Consider the following 12348-nt stretch of genomic DNA (forward strand, 5'->3'; position numbering starts at 1 on the left):
CTTGGTTATTTTTAAAAGGGTCACTGGAAGGACACTTGGGACTTTGTTTAAAAACAAACACTTACTGGAAGTCACATGCCTTATGCTAAGTAAACAGCCGGAGCCTTATGGACTATGGAACTGTTGGGGGTTGTTTTACAGAGAAGTCACATGCTTGGATTTATGGGGGCTCAGGAGTTATAGTTTTGTTTTAGACTGTTTAGGCAGTTGATGTGTATCCTGCTAAGAGAGAAGCCACCCAACTCATCCTTTGCCACCTGTTTATTCTGAGAATCCAGTGTGAGAGCTGAAACAATGGATGCAATAGTTCCCCCGAAAAGCCTGCACGATGATTACTCGACCACATCTTAACGAATTGCTCCAGAAAGATCCCAGTGACAACCCCATGTGTCTAGTGACACCCGTCTACGTGTACCCGGATGCCAGACCGAATGCCATCCGCAACATTTCATATCTTTTTTCTTCAAGAATTAACAAGTATTTGGCCAAAGTATTTTTGTTTTTGAAAAGTTGATCTCTGCAGAGCAAGGTTCTTTATTTTTTCTTTAACCGGTATGTCTGTGTGTGTGTGTGTTGGGTTATTTAGAAGAGAATATATTTCTACTTTCAACCTGTGTGTCAATAAGCTTTGCAATAAGTTTTATTTTATAATAAATCAACAATTTTGTTGTTTAAGAAATGTGGATTCTTACTCTGAAAATAATATAGATAAAGTATAAAATATGCCGTATCAGGAACTGGGTAAAACATTTAAATATATGTTGTGACCGGTGGGGTAGTGGAACTAGAGAAAGACAGAGCATTCCTCTAACCTTGGTTGTAACACAATGCCTTTCCTAGTGGTGGATGTGCTCCTATCTTTGCCCAGAAGTTACACTAATTTTCACAGTCAACCAATTTGCCGTGTTATAGGTCCCTGCCCAGCATGGCGGGACCATCTGCCGGAGCACATTTGAGGTTCACCACAACTTACGGTTTTCAAAGCAAGTGTGATCGCAGGAAGTTGTGCCATTGCAGCATTCAACAGCAGCGAATGGTTCAGCGTTTGCCACTGTTGGGGCTGCAAAATCTGGGCCAGTGTAGATGGAAGCTTAAAATTACAAAGAGATATTGGTAGATTAAGTGAATGGGTAAAACTGCGGCAAATGGCTTTCAATGTGGGCAAATGTGAGGGACCTTGGGACCTAAAAAGAATAGAACTAGGCACTTTCTAAATGGTGAAAAGCTAGAAACTGTGGAGGTTGGAAGAGACTTGGAGGGTTCCAGATACATGGATCATTAAAATATCGAACAGGTACAGAAAAAGGCTAGTGGAATGCTGGCCTTTATATCTGGAGGAATAGAAGACATCTGTTGTATGTTTGGTTGGTATGCTGCCACCTTTAATATGCATAGGTAGTCTATCTTAGAGAGATTCCTTAGTCTTGAGCACTTAGTTATAATGTAATAAAGGTTAATGTTCTATGTACACCAGTCTATGACTCCTCTGAAGCCATGCTGCATCTCTCCCAGGTCTCACTCACATGTGATCTCTTACATCATCATGGTAGGAGGTATTCTTTACACGTTCTCAACATTAACCCTTTCAGACCCTTATACTAAACATCCTTCAGTTATACAAAGCCCTTGTCAGACCACACCTGGAGTACTGTGAGCTGCCCTGGGTACCACACCTTAGGCAGGATATATTGGCCTTGGAGGGACTGTAGCGTAGATTTACAGAATTATACCTGGACTCTCAAGGGTTAGATTATGAAAAGAGATTAAACAAACTAGGGTTGTATTGCCTGGAATTTAGAAAGTTAAGCAGTGATTTTAACAATCTTTTCAAGATATTAAGAGAAACAGAGAGAAACTATTTCTGCTGGTTGGAGAGTCTAGGACAGGGCGTATTCTAAAAATTAGAGCCAAACCTTTCAGAAGTGAAATTAGGAAACACTTCACACTAAGGGTGGTAGAAGTTTGGAACTCTCTTCCGCAAACGACAGTTGATGCTAGATTAACTGTTAATTTTAAAACTGAGATTGATATGTTTTTGTTAACCTAAGCTGTTAAGGGATATGGGGCAAAGGCAGGTATATGGAGTTAGGCCGCAGATCAGCCATGATCTTAGTGTATGGCAGAACAGGCTTGCAGGGCCAATGGCCTACTCCTCTCATGTTCCTGTGGCGTGTCAGCGTAGATTTTGTGCACAGCTCTCTGGAGTGAGACTTGAATCCAGAACCTTCTGACTCGGAGGCAAATCCAATGAGATGCATCCGAGGTTACTGAGGTAAGTAAGGGTGCAAATTGCAGAGGAACTGGCCATAATCTTCCAATCCTCCTTAGATACGGAGAGGGGTGGGGGGGGGTTGCTGCCAGAACACTGGAGAATTGTAAATGTTACAACCTTGTTCAAAAAAGGGTGTAAAGATAAGCCCAGCAACTGCAGGCCAGTCACTTTAACCTTGGTGGTGGAAAAGCTTTTAGAAACAATAATTCAGGACAAAATCAGTAGCCACTTGGATAAATGTAGATTAATTAAGGAAAGCCAGCACAGATTTGTTGAGGGCACTGAAATAAAAAATAAAGTGCTGGAAATACTCAGCAGGTCTGGCAGCATCTGTGAAGAGAGAATCTGAGTTAACATTTCAGGTCAGTGACCTTTTATCAGAACTGGGGCTTTGTTAAAGGCTCGTCGTGTTTAGCTAACTTGATTGAGTTTTTGATCGGGTAACAGAGAGGGTTGATGTGGATAATGCGGTTGATATGGTGAGGTGAGGAAATATAAAATAAAGAATACAATTTTAAAAGGGGAGGGAGTCCTCCATGGGCCACAAATTGCCCACAGAGGAGGGACTGCCCCCCCACCCCACCCCACCCCACCCCAAAGCCCACAGAGAGGGCACCTCGTTTTAGAAGGTGTCCTCCCTGTGTGGTGGAGGCCCAAACCCCCGCTACTGGTTAGATCCCAGTGGCGGCAGGAAGAGGCCCTTAATTGGCCGTTAATAGGCCACTTAAGGGCCTCAATTGGCCTCTGGGTGGGAAGGCTGTTGTCAGGTTACCCTGTCCCACGGGAAGATCGCTGGGTGACGAGGAGGTGAGACCGGCCCCCCAGCACCCATCGCGATACTCCATGCCCCTACCTCCGATCCCACCCTGGGGTGGGGCTGTAAAATCCTGGCTAAAGTTTGAAGTCTTTGGTTGAAAGGTCACAGACTTGAAATATTAACTTTCTTTACAGATGCTGCCAGACCTGCTGAGTATTCCCAGCATTTTCTGTTTTTATTCCAATACAACCTACCATGTGTATGGTGCCAGCTGCAAAGTATTAGTTCACTTGAGTCTAAATTGTGTTTTAGGGAGGAAATGGTTAACCTGCAACATGTAAGAATCTACATGTTATTTTGTTGTTTCAAAATTCAGTGGGGTCACCTTAGGGTCATTCTACACAGATGAACTAGGCCAAACTCCCTCTCGCCTATAATTATCTTGTGAGAGATTTTCATTGTTAGGGGCCAAACATTATTTCACTGGTTTTTTTGCAGTTAGTGTCCATTTCAAGCATCCGCAATTGGGTGTAGCAGAGTAGAGCATAGCTACCCAACCCGAACCCAACGGGACCCAACGACGTGTGTGGGGTTCGGCTCGGGTCCGGTCACTCTTCCGGGTCCGGCATTCAGGCTCGGGTCGGGCGGGGTCGGACACAGTGACAGCCAGGACATCAAGGCGGGAAACACTCCGCACTAGTCTGCAGTGAGCACTTCCATCCACGGTAGAGCACAACCTCTTCAACAAAGTTGATTATATTCCAGTGGTCCGGGTCGGGCACGGAAAAAATGAATGGACTCGGGCTGGGTCGAGCTCGGGTTGGATATGGATCCGTCGGGCTCAGGTCGGGTTTCATTTGCAGACCCGAGCCGGCCTTTATAGCTGAGTTTAGCTGCAGGATCATGATTAATGAAAACATTGCTGGCAAACTTTTTTGCTTTTGTTCCTGTTCTGATCCAGGATTTTCACCTCTCGTGACACAGTACACAGTATAGATTGGCATACTGTGGAAACTCGGTTGGATCAGCTTCAACTCTTTCTTTTAAGATGTTTACAACCAGTCGAGCGAGAGCCCTTCATAAAATCAGACTTGGATTTGAACTCAGTATCTCGAACATACAAGTGTTTAACAAAATGGGGAGGGAGGGAGGAGGAGAAACAGCTAATGTGTTGCAACAAAAAAACCTGTCCTCTCCTTATCGTATGATGACTATTATTATTAATCAAGAGTATTATTAATGCTCAGATAGTGTGGAGGGAAATACAAAACATTCCTGTCTCTGATGTTTCAGCCACTTTATTTAGCTTTTTATTTTTTCTGGGTGGTCATACACCTGGTTTGAATTTTTTATCCATCTCGTAGCTGTAATTTTCTTTTCCCCTCCATAGTTGCCCTCCCAGTCCCAGCTGTCTTGTCAGCAGCAACAGGGGGAGATGTATTTTGTAGACTTAAAAGAATAGTTACAAGTGAGGTATTCACCCATAGAGCAGCAGTGAAAGTGTGCTTTGTGTTTTCTTTAAACGGAATCTGTACATTATCTTCCCAGGCCCCATGAGAAGGCAGTAGATGATTTGCTGCCATGCTTCTGCCAGTACCGCTTTGAGCTAGTAGGTTTGGGAGATTATTGACCTCCACTCCACTCCTCGCACACCAAAGGAGCACAATGTTAAGGATTCAAATATGTTTCATTCGTTTATAACATTTATATTAGTAAGTTGACCATGACTTTGTACACAGTGAGTTGATTCATATCATTGTTTTTATATATACTTGATGGTGACAGAGTTGGGACAAAGACTTCAGCGACCTGCTCTTCAAGTGGGCAGAGCCTGTAATCGTCAGTCGGGTTGCAAAATTGAATGAGCAATGTCGACAAAAAAGCACGACAACAGGAAGTAAGGTTTGTGGGTGCCCTAGGAAAGAATTTTAATATATTTTAAATAGAACCTGTACTGTAATGGATTCTGTGCTGGCAAACATGGTGGAAAACTAGTCTAAGATCATTCCTGGTAGCTGATCTTGTTAAAACCACGATTGAAATATATGGCATCTTTTGCACAGCCATAAAGAGATTCATAGCGTGGTGTGACACTGAAACTGCAGCACAACAGGATGATAGAACTAGAAGCTAACTTGACTGTGACATCTTTATTGAAGTCTAAATGTCAAAACTTTGCAATCCCTTTAGCAAAATGGCCAATTATCCTTGGCATTCCACTAAATACACGTTTGCCACATAAGCTGCAGTTGTTCCAGTGCTGTCATAAGTCCAGAAGAAGTGCACTGGAAATTAGGCTGAGAAACAGCCTTATGTCAGAGATTCCTCTGATCACTATTGGGTGTGGAGCCTTCGCCTGCCCCAAGTAAGGCCATCAATGGAGGAGGGGACAGGAGCTCCCCAACAGCAGGAATTCCTGTGTCTTCAACTCTTGGAGAGACCACACATAGCAGACCACCAAATGGTGGAAGTGGGCACCCAGCTCTGAGTCCAGGCAAGGTTGTGGCTTGGTTTTCCCGAAGAAGAACAGTAATTCATTATTTATTTTAATCATCTAAATGTGGTCACCTTACAAAGGGGGGAAGGCAAAGTTCTTTACAGGAGAGACCTAGCACCTGCTCCCCACCTCCACCCCCCACCCCCATTGCTGAATCACTGCAGATTACAGCCTATAAAGATGGACAAGCACAATTATGACAGAAGCAGAACTTTGTATGGGGCAGGATATAAGTGGTGAAATTTTGGATGAAATGGAGTTTGGGGAGTGTTGAGTTTGGGTCAGTGGCAGACATCTTGGGTGGGCACATCGGCAGGACGTGCACCTCCAACCCCCGACCTCCAAGAATTTTCAGCACCAGGATCTGTAAATGTCTTCAAATTATTCCATGGTGTGAGACCTACTATTTAATTATAAGAAGTTGTACAACAACTGGGGTGGTGAGAGGGAGGGGTAAAGTGTGCATTATAATTTGTATACCTGAAACAAACTGCCATTTCAGGAAAAGCCTATTTTTATTCTTGGTTTAGACTTATCTAAGGTGGGGTGGATGTGGGATCTGAGCTAAACAGAGCACTAACATGAAAGCACTTTTCATTTAATATTTAAGCATTCAGTGAAGCAAAATCAAGGTGGCAGTTTAAACAATAGAAGGAACTGTCATTGAGCAGTGCAGGTCTGGGAGACAGAGCTCAAAGTGCAGGGAGTCAGATCTTGCAATTCAAAGTTGCCGGGAGACAAAGGCATGGCAAAAACCAGTAAGTCAGCCCACAGAAGGGACAGGGTGTGGCTCTATTATTTTGCAGATCCTTTTTGAGAAATGACATTGAGTTAAGTATGTCAAATTTGCCTTGTTGTTACGCTGAATGTTTAATTAATAAAGAACAGCAACTTATATTTATATAGTACCTTTAACGTAATAAAACATCCCAAGGCGCAAAGCAGTTTAATGATTTATATCTGACCTAATTTCGCCAAGTGTTTCTTAGTCTGCCTTTGAAAAGATTAGAGAAGCATGCATGAGTGCACAGTATACAGTTCAGATCACAGCAGCACCTGATTATTACACTAAAATAAAATCAAAATACTGCAGATGCTGGAAATATGAAATAAAATCAGCAAATGTTGGAAATACTCAGCACCTGAGGAGAGAGGAATAGAGTTAATGTTTCAGGTCTATGACCTTTCATCAGAACTGGCAAAGGTTAGAAATGTGAAACAAAAACAAGAAATGCTGGATTTCCAGCATTTCTTGTTTTTGTTTCAGATTTCCAGCATCCGCAGTATTTTGCTTTTATTTTAAGGTTAGAAATGTAATAGGCTTTGAGCAATTGATAGGGGGGAGGGGGAAGAAATACAAAAGAGAGGGTGTGTGATAGGGCAGAGAGCAGGAGAGATAAAATGATGGAGATATCATGGAACAAAAGGCAAAGGGAGTGCTAATAGTTGTAGTAAAAGACAAAGCATTAGTCCAGAGAGAGTATCAATGGCAGAATAATGAACAGCTCTGTCCAAAAGCAAAAACATGAAAAACAAGTTTAAGACAGGCACATGGTGAAAAAATAAAATTTAAAAAATGGCAGTCATGCTCTGAAATCGCTGAACACAATGTTGACTCCAAAAGGCTGTACAGTGCCTATTCGGAAGATGAGATGCTGTTCCTCGAGCTTGTGTTGATCTTCGCTGGAGCACGACAGCAAGCCCCCGGGTTACACAATCATATAATTAGGAAAGGGGGCAATGCTAGCATACTCCTGAGTGCAAGGCATGCGACAATTTATGGGAGCATCGATCAGTGCCCTATCGAGAGAATATCCAAAGCAGACCTGAAAGTTGTAACCGTATGTTTTACCGAAAAAATACTTTACAAATCTCGAAACTGTAGGAATGATGTTGAGGTAAGGAAAATGGCATGCTGTAGATTCATTAGGATGCTGCCTGATAAAAGCAAATGTAAATTGTCACAAGAGTTTTTTTTTATTGAAACTGAGAGTTCTGTGTGTTTTTAAAAAGACTGAGAAAAAGGACTTTCTGTGAACAGTGAATGCTGAGGCTTGGTATTCGAAGTGTGCAAACTGCAAGACCTATTTCCAAGCAACCAGGAAGATTTATAATTTGTCTTGTGACTTGACTGTTGAAAAGGTTTAGTTTCATTTTGGGTTGAGTTCAGTTGCTGCTAGAGACCTGCCAGAAGGACAGCCCAGAAACTCTTTCTCTTAAAAATAATTCCTGTATCAAGTGAAATTTTAACTTTCTCATGAAGTTAAAAGAACTTTGAAGGAGTGGCAAACCAAATGTATGAGAGCTAAAACCCTCGTTGCTGGGTCTGCCTGGAAAGAGAGGAAGACTCAGAAAAGTGTTACCAATCTCTGCAAAAGAAGCTTTGCATCGCTTAGAAATACATTCTACGTTTAAGTTGTGGTTTTGACCTGCCTGAAGCAAGGGAAAGACCCAGGAAAAGGGGGGTTGCCACATTCTGTGGAAGAACACTGCTTTGGAGAGAGGAAGCCTTGTATTTCAGCTGTGGCAGATTACTAATGCCTCAAGACTCCCTGTCTCAAGAGTGATTCCTGTTTCTCCTGTGTTTTTGGGAGATCCTGAAATCTCAAGAAAGCTTCTACTGTTAGACTGCTACTTCAAAATCCAAGTAGACCTGTTGCGACACCCTTTAGCTGAAAGATCTGTGAGCGAGGTGCTAAATGAGTACTTTGCATCAGTATTCACCGAGGAGAAGGACTTGGTGGATGATGAGCCTAGGGAAGGGAGTGCAGATAGTCTCAGTCATCTCATTATCAAAAAGGAGGAGGTGTTGGGTGTCTTGCAAAGCATTAAGGTAGATATGTCCCCAGGGCCTGATGGGATCTACCCTAGAATACTGAGGGAGGAAAGGGAAGAAATTGCTGGGGCCTTGACAGAAATCTTTGCATCCTCATTGGCAACAGGTGAGGTCCCAGAGGACTGGAGAATAGCCAATGTTGTTCCTTTGTTTAAGAAGGGTGGTAAGGATAATCCAGGAAATTATAGGCCGGTGAGCCTTACGTCAGTGGTAGGGAAATTATTAGAGAGGATTCTTCGGGACAGGATTTACTCCCATTTGGAAACAAACAAACTTATTAGCGAGAGACAGCATGGTTTTGTGAAGGGGAGGTCGTGTCTTACTAATTTGATTGAGTTTTTTGAGGAAGTGACGAAGATGATTAATGAGGGAAGGGCGGTGGATGTTGTCTATATGGACTTTAGTAAAGCCTTTGACAAGGTCCCGCATGGCAGACTGGTACAAAAGGTGAAGTCACACGGGATCAGAGATGAGCTGGCAAGATGGATACAGAACTGGCTCAGTCACAGAAGACAGAGGGTGACAGTGGATGGGTGTTTTTCTGAATGGAGAGATGTGACTAGTGGTGTTCCGCAGGGATCAGTGCTGGGACCTTTGCTGTTTGTAGTATATATAAATGATTTGGAGGAAAATGTAGCTGGTCTGATTAGTAAGTTTGTGGACGACACAAAGGTTGGTGGAGTTGCGGATAATGATGAGGATTGTCAGAGGATACAGCAGGATATAGATCGGTTGGAGACTTGGGCGGAGAAATGGCAGATGGAGTTTAATCAGGGCAAATGTGAGGTAATGCATTTTGGAAGGTCTAATGCAGGTGGGAGGTATACAGTAAATGGCAGAACCCTTAGAAGTATTGACAGGCAGAGAGATCTGGGTGTACAGGTCCACAGGTCACTGAAAGTGGCAACGCAGGTGGATAAGGTAGTCAAGAAGGCATACGGCATGCTTGCCTTCATCGGTCGGGGCATAGAGTATAAAAATTGGCGAATCATGCTGCAGCTGTACAGAACCTTAGTTAGGCCACACTTAGAATATTGCGTGCAATTCTGGTCGCCACACTACCAGAAGGACGTGTAGGCTTTGGAGAGGGTACAGAGGAGGTTTACCAGGATGTTGCCTGGTCTGGAGGGCATTAGCTATGAGGAGAGGTTGGAAAAACTCGGATTGTTTTCACTGGAACGACGGAGGTGGAGGGGCAACATGATAGAGGTTTACAAAGTTATGAGCGGCATGGACAGAGTGGATAGTCAGAAGCTTTTTCCCAGGGTGGAAGAGTCAGTTACTAGGGGACATAGGTTTAAGGTGCGAGGGGCAAAGTTTAGAGAGGATGTGCGAGGCAAGTTTTTTACACAGAGGGTGGTGAGTGCCTGGAACTTGCTGCCAGGGGAGGTGGTGGAAGCAGATACGATAGCGACGTTTAAGAGACATCTTGACAAATATATGAATAGGAAGGGAATAGAGGGATATGGGCCCCGGAAGTGCAGAAGGTGTTAGTTTCGGCAGGCATCAAGATCGGCGCAGGCTTGGAGGGCCGAATGGCCTGTTCCTGTGCTGTACTGTTCTTTGTTCTTTTGTTCTTTGTGACGCCTGCTGCAAATGAATTGCCTTGAACGCCTACCCATCACAGACTGTTCATTAATCTCGCCTGGAGAGATTGAGTTGCATCCGACTATTTGACTCTGGGACACCTCACTGATCCAGAAATATCCTACCAGACCGTGACAACCAATCATTTAATTATTCCGAAGAAACCATTGTAATTCAAAACATCCTTTTTAAAACCAGTTAACCGTTGTTTTTTTTGAATGTATGTATGTCTGTGTGTGCGTGAGGGTTAGGAAGAATAGGACGTTATAAAAAAAATTTCATATATATAGATTTATCCCATTATTGTTTAAGGTTTACTTTATTAATAAATAGTTAATTTTGTTGTTGTTTAAAGAAACCTGGTTTGGTGTGCTTTATTCTGGGGGACAAATAAAGTGTTTGATTTGGCTATTTTTCCAGTAGGTGGGAAACTTAACTAATATGCTGAGACCTGTGGAGTAGTGGGACTGAATTAACAGTGCATTACTCCTGCCTTGGTTGTAACAAAATACAAAGAAAAGCTTGAAAAATTGGGGTTATGTTTGTCAGAACAAGGGTTAGAGGTGCTCAAAATTATGAAGGGAGGTGACAAAGATGATTGAAACAAACTGTTTCCAGTAATTGAGGAGTCTCAAAGCAAGGAGCATGAATATAAGAATAAATATAAGAAATATAAGTCAGACAGCAATCTTTTTCACACAGTGGTTTGTGAGACTGTAGAATTAACTACCAGAGTTAGTGAGTGAAATAGAACCCATGTTAACGTTTAAGAATAGGTTAGATAGGTGATTGTCATTCTGTGTAACAACCAGAAAAATTCTTATCAGCAACAATGGAGCACTAAAATAACAAAGTAAGGAAACTAGTTCAATTTCATGCCTTCTAGACCATGGGTTTAGCTGAAATAAACTCATCTGTTAGATGAAAGTGTTACACTCACATAAAGTGCAGCAATTGAAAATACAAGAACTCAACTTGAAGTTATATAAATGGACTTTTCTTTTTAAAAATGGACAATCTGCTTCAAAATGGCCACTGAAGGTCAAAAGAACTGGTCTTGTATATTCAAAATGTCTACTCTCTGGTAAGGACAGAAGAATATATTCCAAAGCTAAGAGGTGTCAATTACACCCTCCTGAACCCTTCAAGAGACATTTTTGAATTAAATAGGTTCTTCTGAAACAAAGAAGGTGTGAAGTAGCTACATCCTGGGCCATTGTCAGTCACCACAGGTAGGAAAATCAGTGTCTCCCAACAGAGGCAAGATGTGAGAGACTTTAAGCTTAAAGGGTAGCTCTTTGGAGAGAGTGGGAGAGACCCAGGACAAAGCATCACCAAAGCCTGTCCAGCTGAAAGCTAGAAGAAAATCCAGTAAGCCTGTGCACCAGTGAACTGGAAGTAATCCCCTGTCCTCAAACTGAAATTCCAACCAACAGAGAAATCTACAAACACCCCAGGCCTGCAACTAAAGAGAAATTAACCTCCAGGAAGATTCAACAGGTTTACCGTGAACGCTGAAAACCTACCTCACTTAAAACCGCTTACTCTTTATCCTCTCTATCTGCCTCTTCTTGTATGTGTGTGAGTGAATGCATGAGTGCGTGCGGTTGCGACAATTTCAGGATAAGGCATATTGCTCAATAAATAATTAATCTTCTGTTTTAAACCTGCAAGAAAACCTGTCGGTCTGTTTATCTAACAAATAAAACACAACGGGGTTAATACGCCAATAACAAAAACACTTGCTGCGGTCAGGTGGGAGTTGAACAGTGGGGACCACCCACACCCTTCACCACAGGGCAGTAATGGAAGGTTTCTTTTTCCTGTACGCGGATAAACCATCTATCCCTTTGTTAACATATAGAACTACTTAACCAGAATTCAATTCTGTGGTTTATAAAATGTAACATTACTTGGAGTATTGAGTAGAGCAGTTAGTGATCACATCATGATCCACAATTTCTTTAATTAATTCACCAGGCATGGACACTGGCAAGGCCAGCATTTATTGCCCATCCTTTTTGCCCTTGAGAAGGTGGTGGTGAGCTGCCTTCTTGAACCGCTGTAGTCCATGTTGATTATAGCTTTTTGCTGCAGTTTTTATGCAACTGAGTGGTTTGCTGGGTATTTCAGAGGCAGTTATAGCACATTGCTGAGTCGGGAGTCACATATAGACCCGACCAGGTAAGGATGACAGATTTCCTTCCCTAAAATTAATGAACCAGATGGGACTTTACAACAATCCAGTAGCTTCATAGTCATCATTGCTGATCATTTCTTTTTATTCCAGATTTATTTAATTAACTGAATTTAAATTTCCCCAACGCTGCTGGTAGGATTTGAGTTTATGTCTCAAAATTATTAATCCAAGCCTCTGGATTACTAGTTTAGTAACATAA

This window comes from Heterodontus francisci, chromosome 14 (assembly GCF_036365525.1).
Source record: "Heterodontus francisci isolate sHetFra1 chromosome 14, sHetFra1.hap1, whole genome shotgun sequence".
NCBI lineage: Eukaryota > Metazoa > Chordata > Chondrichthyes > Heterodontiformes > Heterodontidae > Heterodontus > Heterodontus francisci.